The following is a 7,397-nucleotide window of genomic DNA, read 5'->3' on the forward strand; positions in this document are numbered from 1 at the left end:
TATGTTTTTCTAATAAGGGAAAACCTACAATATCTCTTCTATATAAAAAAATGTATAGAAAACAGAAATTCTTGATTTTAAGTGTCTGTTTTGTTAACTTTAATGAATTTTTTTAATATTTAATGAAATATATTTTTAAAATTAACTAAAAATTAGATATTTATTAATTATATATTAATATAAATTAAATATTAGAAAATAGGATTATTAATATTTAATATAAAACTACATATATAATAATTTTATTAATATAGATTCAAATTCAAATGTTATAAAATATCATTATTATAATAATATATAATACAAATTAGATATTTAATAATTATATTAATATAAAGTCAAATGTTATAAAATATTATTATGATAATAATATATAATCCTAATTTTTTTACTAATTATATTAATATAAATTCAAATATTATTATTAAAATAATATTTAATAGAAGATTAAATATTTAATATTTATATTAATATAAATTTAAATATTATAAAATATCATAAATTATTGTATATACGGTAATTTATACTTTTTTTTTTCCAGTTTTATGGCTTTATACTTTTTCTCTCATTTTTATATTTTGTTTTTTTTTGGATTTTTACATTAAAATATATTTTAACATTTTAATTTTACGGTCCCTCGTTCTTCTCTATTCAATCTAGTCCATGTTTTTCCCTTGTCTCTTCAATCCAATCCATTTTTTCTCTTCTCCTTCTGGTTTTATCTATCATGTTCTCACTTCCCTCTCTTGTTTTCTCTTTCTCACAAATACTCTTCTCTTCCTATTTCCTTTGCCACACTCTCTATTCTCTTCCCATTCCTCTGTTCCATACACTCTCATTTCCCATTTCCACGCGCCATCATCCACAATGTGTATAAGCTTAAAGCTGGGGTCATTAAGCTTCATCTCTGCAGCAAGAAGTTCAGTTGGGTAAATTAAGTTGCATTAATGATACTTTTAAATCAATATTAGCAATCTAAAATATGATATGCAACGAAATGCAACCCTATGCAACCATGACCGCTTAAACAAGTTATAAGCTAATTTTATCATTTTGCAACTCATGCAACCTACTGCAACATCAAATCTAGCCCAATGGAACCTAAATTTACACAAGTCAACACATGCAATCCAATCCAACCCAGTTCATATGTCAAAGACAAGCCTAATGCAACCCATGCACCTTAAATGCAACTAAAACAATTAAAAAAAATTAAAGCAGCTTAAGCAACTTTGTATGCAATTAAAGCAACTTATAAAATATTCTTTCCAAATTAAGATTACAAAGGTTGCACATTAGGTTTCAAATGATCAACAAAGATTGCAAAGGTTACAATGAAGGTTGTAGAGGTTACATTGCAACAAATGTTGCATACCAATAGCTACCTTAAATAGAAAAGATTTTAAAAGAGCTTGTAATAAAGGTTCCATTGGCTGCATATCAATAGCTACCTCAAAGGATATAGAGGTTTCAAAAGAGGTTGCTTAGGTTGTAGAGATTTTAAAAGAGGTTGCGTAGTTTTGCAAATGTTGTAACACAAGTTGCATATATTTTAAAAGATAATGAAACCCACTGCAACCTTAAATGCAAGTTAAATCCATCATAAATCAACCATAAAATGCAAGCCCAATGCAACTTAAAGCATTTTAAAGGAACCCACTGCAACCTCAAATGCAAGCCCATGCAACCTATGGCAACATAAAAAATCATATTCTAATTTCATTATTATGCAACTCATGCAACCTACTATAATGCAACTCCATGCAACCTAAAATGTATGCCCGTGCAACCTAAAACAATACATGGCAACGCATGCAAGCCTATGCAATTCCAATGCAACCCCATGCAATTTCAAATGCAACCTAAAAGAATCCAACTCATCTGACCATTGTAACCTTAAATGCAAACCCAATGGAGCCTAAAACAACCTCACATGCAAGTCCATGAATCCTTATACAACCTCAAAGGTTGTAGATATTGCGACAAAGATTACAAATGTGGCGAGAGAAGTTGCAAATGTTTCAAAAGTAGTTGCAACAAAGGTTGAATAGGTTGAATACGTTGCAACAACCCCATACAACCTCAATTCAACCCATTGTTCCCAATCTAAAAATTCATATGCAACCCTAAACAACTAAATGCAACCTAAAGTACCCAAAGCAACTTAAAAGAACCCAATGTAACCTAAAGCAGCTCATTGCAACTCACACAAGCTAAATTAACAAATGCAAAACAATGTAACCCAATTCTTATGTCAAATGCAACTCAATGCAACTTCATGTAACTAGATGCAATTTTAAAAGCAACTTAAAGAAACACAAATGAACTTTTGGAAAATTTAACAACCCATTTCAACCTCAAATGCAAGTCTACACAACTAACTGCAACCTAGTGCAATTCATTGCAACTTAAAAGAACTCATGAAAACTCATATGCAACTCAATGCAAACCATGACACCTTAATAAAACTCATTCTAATTTCATTTGTATGCAACTTAAGCAACCTATTGTAATCTCAAATGAAAGCTTAATGCAACTTTGTGCAACCTAAATCAACTTTAAAAAACTAATATTCTACTTTCATTCTCATGCAACTCACTCCAACCTCAAATGCAATCTCATGCAACCTAAATCAACTTTAAAAACTCATTTTGAAATTTTATCCTTATACAATTAATGCAACCTGAAATGCAAGTTGAATGCAACATAAAGCAACACACTGCAATCTCAAATGCAAGCAATTGCAATATAAAACGAACTCTTTTGCAAATTGCAAAATGCAACCCAATGCAATTGCCATGCAATCCAATGCAACCCCATACATAAAACATGTGAACACCATTAATAGAGGAAAGCCATGTGAAATGTAACATATTATTCATACATAGTGCACTTTAATATAAGAAATGTAAAATTAATTTAGGTTCAAACATATGCATTTGCTCCCATCTCTCATTCTCTTTGTCCTTGGAGCTTGCATAATCTTTCACACTCTAATATACCCCGAAAAAGAGGAAAAATAAATAAAAATTGTGTTATATATATATACAAATGACAAAATAATTTCATTGATGTTATACAAATAGAGTGAGTTAAAACTTTTCTTATAATCTTATAGGGGCAATGAAAGTGTTAGGAGGGAGTGAAATTTTTTGTCTCCTACTATATATATATATATATATATATATATAGGGCATTGCTCAAGTGGAGATGGTAAAAACGTCTGCACCGGTGGAGACCTACACAACTTTAACTACAATAAATCAATATCTCTTATATATAATATAACCATTTTTTATGTACCTTGATGCCCAGCTCGATAGGTCCTTAAAAATCAAAAAACCATCTGCCTCGATAGTATTATATTTTAATATAATGTTTGATTGATTAAATAAGTGTTACAAAAAGTGATTATTTAATCTAGTGGGGGAATGTTATATTATTTCATATAATATAATATTAGATTAAACAATGTGACAAAATGTGATTTGTCACACCTTGTAACATATTATTGAGAGTCACAAAATTGGGCACATGTGTGTGTCTAAATGTGACATATTTTGGAGTTACAAAATCAATTACAAATTTGTAACTCCCAAATATTACCCAATAATGTGTATATTATATGTTACACAATTTGAGATTGGATTTCATAAAGCCATATGAGAAATGGCTGATAGAGATGTGATTTTAACTCCCATGTTGTAAATAGAAGTTACAAAATCAAGAGGGAATAAATTGGAACGTTTTGGAAAAAACTGAAAAATTCGTTGCTGAAATTGACTGAGCGTCGCGGCGCCTGGAACGAGCGCCGCGGCCCTAGTGCCTGACAGCCTCTTCAAACTTTGGTTTTTATCCATTTTTGAATGTTTCCAAAAGCCAAGTAACTCCCAAATCTCTATTTTAATTCCATAAAATATCCAATTAAACATTGGTAACAGCCATGGGGGTTGGTGGAATTTGAAATTCAAAGGGGTATCTCAAACTCTATAAATAGGAGCCTAATGCTCACTTGTAAGACACACCATTTTTCATCCACAAAGCACTTGGCTGAAAAATACACCAAAAGGCTTGATAATTCCAGAGAGCTATTTCCTAGAGAGATCCCTTAGTGCTTAGAGAATAGGGGGAAATAAGCTTTTGGACAAAGGTCTTGAACCTTGTTCAAGTTGGTGATCCCCACTACTCTACACTTTGGTTGTGTGAGAGTTTGTTTGTGTTTTCATTCTTGTGTTCTTCTTATTTACTTGTATTGTTATAGTATTGAGTTTGTAATCTTCTTCTTCTACATCTTTTTATTTACTTGTATTTTGAGCAATTGAGTTGTAATACTTATTTAATAAATATTATCTTGTCCATTGTATTTTTGCATAGAGTTGTAATTGGTTTTTCCATATTTCCATTGAGCAATAAAATATATATTCTCTGACAGATAGGACTCGACAGAACTCGATAGGTCTCGATGCAAATCAATGCAATTGATAGAAATTGCATAACTTTTCACTCGGGTGTCCGTTTGAGGTGATTTTTTTTTTGAATTTGGGTATTTTCTTGAGATCTACACGTTTGGGATATGTAAACACACATTTGGGAAGTTAAAAGTTTGAAAATATAATGGTATTGTTTTTTAACTTTGGTGTGTTTTCAAGTTTTCAACTTCCCAAATGCATGTGTAAACATATTAGACGTGTAGATCTTAAGAAAATACCCAAATTCAAAAAAAAAATCACCTCAAACGGACACCCGAGTGAAAAGTTATGCAATTTCTATCAAATGCATCGAGACTTATCGAGTTCTGTCGAGTCCTATCGAGGCAGATGGTTTTTTTTATATTTAAGGACCTATCGAGCTGGGCATCGAGGTACATCGAGTTCTATTGAGGTACATAAAAAATGGTTATATTATATATAAGAGATATTGATTGATTGTAGTTGAAGTTGTGTAACTATGTTATATATAAGAGAGATTGATTGATTGATTGAAGTTGACATATATATATAGCTTAATGAATATCAAAGCCGTTCATTTGAGAGGAAATGGAAAGAAAATGAACTGGTACTTTATTTACACTTTGCAATTGATTTGAGTTTTATATTTTTAGTTACAATACAAATGCCAAATCTTTAGAGAGAGAGAGAAGGAGAGAAATAGAGTGTGTGAAAGATATATTAGAGTGTGAAAGATTATAAATATATATCATCATTGCTAAATTCAAAGATTGATTTGTTCTCATAACTCCCTTCTATAATTTAACTCTAAAAAAATAAAAATAAAAGTAAAGAAATCACCTTCCGCTGTCATATATTACAATTTGATTTATGTAAAATATTTATTTGCATAATCTAAAAGATATATGGAGCTTTTATTACAGCAAAAACTAAATTTTCATCTCTTTCTTCACCATTATATATTAATTAATTCCATTATCGTGATCATTATTTATATATATATTTATATGTTTAAAAGCAGTTACTAATGTTGTTAGCACCTGTAAATTGTATATGATAAAAACCATAAATATATATGCTTTAATTTATATATGTGTGTAATATTGTCTTTAGCTAGTACTCGTGCAAGACCCAATTGACTCTCTAGATTATAAGTGGATTGACTCTCTAGATCATGATCATATATTGCGAATGAAGGAAACAAAAAAAATCATATAGTTTTGAAAAGTGATAAGAGAGACCGTATTTTTGCATTAAAAGTTTTTGTTTATATAGTATTGAATTAATTATTACACTACAAAAAATCTTAGTTTTAGTCACAACAAATTTTGTGACTAAAAACAAAAAATTTGTGACTAAGGAAAAATTATTATATATATGTCATCACTAAAAAGTCCGTGGCTAAAAGTATTAGTCACAAAGATCACAATTTGTTGTCACTAAATGTATTTTTAGTCACAACAAGCTTTATCATTAAAAATAATAGGTTGTGACTAAAACTACATTAGTGACAACTTGTAATTAAGTATTACTTTTTAGTCACAAATATTTTTTTGTTGTTACTAAAAGTGGCATTTAGTCACACATAATATATGTTGTGACTAAAAAGTTGTCACTAAAGGTTACATTTATTTGTAGTGTTAGTTTACCGTATAAATAAATAATAAGTTACATATATAGGTATTTATAAAAAAATCCCTAATATATAATGCTTAATCTAAATTTTTATTAAAAAAATGATCATTTATGTTTTAAAAGTTTATCATATTATATATATGTGTATATTTAAAAAATTATAAATAATATTTTGGTTTAATTTTAAATTTAATATGTTTATGTCATTCTTTTATATAATATTGATTATTTATTTGAAATTTATATAACAATAATACAAATTTAATAAAAATAATTAACAAACTCAATTCAATTTCATGTTGATTGTATCTAGTATATATATATATATATATATATAGGTCAACTGTCTAAGACTAATCAAGATTACATAATGAGAAAGTTTCTAAATATATATCTTATTATTATATATTGTAATAAAGTTTTATTTTGATTTTCTCGATGCTAGCAATCACGAACATAAAGATGGTTTGGTGTGGAAATTAAAAGAAATTAATTAAGGAAGAAATTTGATTCCTTATCCCAGGGCACTTAATTTTTATGTATCTATAATCTATAATCTCTAACCTATAACATGCATAATAGAATATATTGTTTGTCTTAGTTACTATTCGTTATTGAATTATTTTGGCAACTTGTACCGAACATTAGCAAACATTAATTTGTTTATCAATAATGTACATTAAAAATTTGGTAGTGCATATTATTTTTTTTGGTTAGAAGATATTGTATTAGATTAAGATTGCAAATGAACACATTTACAGATAGAATAAGAGATTTTTTCTATCCAAGAAAGTTAACCGTTTAGCCTAAGGACATGCTTATAACCTATTTATGGGCTGCAACATTAAAATTACGACTAATAACACGATAAATAAACGTGCTCCTAAAAAGTTAGACAATGATGCTTTCATATAAGTTAAAATAATTCATAATTCATCGTCTAGTCTAAGGACATGTCATGCTTAACCAATCTATGAGTAACAACATTAAAGTTATAACTAACATGAGAAAAAAATATCCAAAAAATATTAGACAATAAAACTTTAATATCAGAAAAATTAACTTCTAATTCATTATGATACATAGTTCTACTATCCAATGCTAAGATCAGGAGCAGTGAACAAAGTGATTCTTGTAAAAAATAAAATATCTTTGGCACTTTTCATTGAAAAAATAATAATCTTTTTAAGAATAAAAAACTTAATAATAATTTTATTTATTTAACTCAATATAAACAAAATTATAATTAAAAAATTTGGTAGTGCACATTTTTTTTCTTCGAATATATACTATATTAGATTAAGATTACAAAGA

Source organism: Humulus lupulus, chromosome 5 (genome assembly GCF_963169125.1).
Source record: "Humulus lupulus chromosome 5, drHumLupu1.1, whole genome shotgun sequence".
NCBI classification, from domain to species: Eukaryota; Viridiplantae; Streptophyta; class Magnoliopsida; order Rosales; family Cannabaceae; genus Humulus; species Humulus lupulus.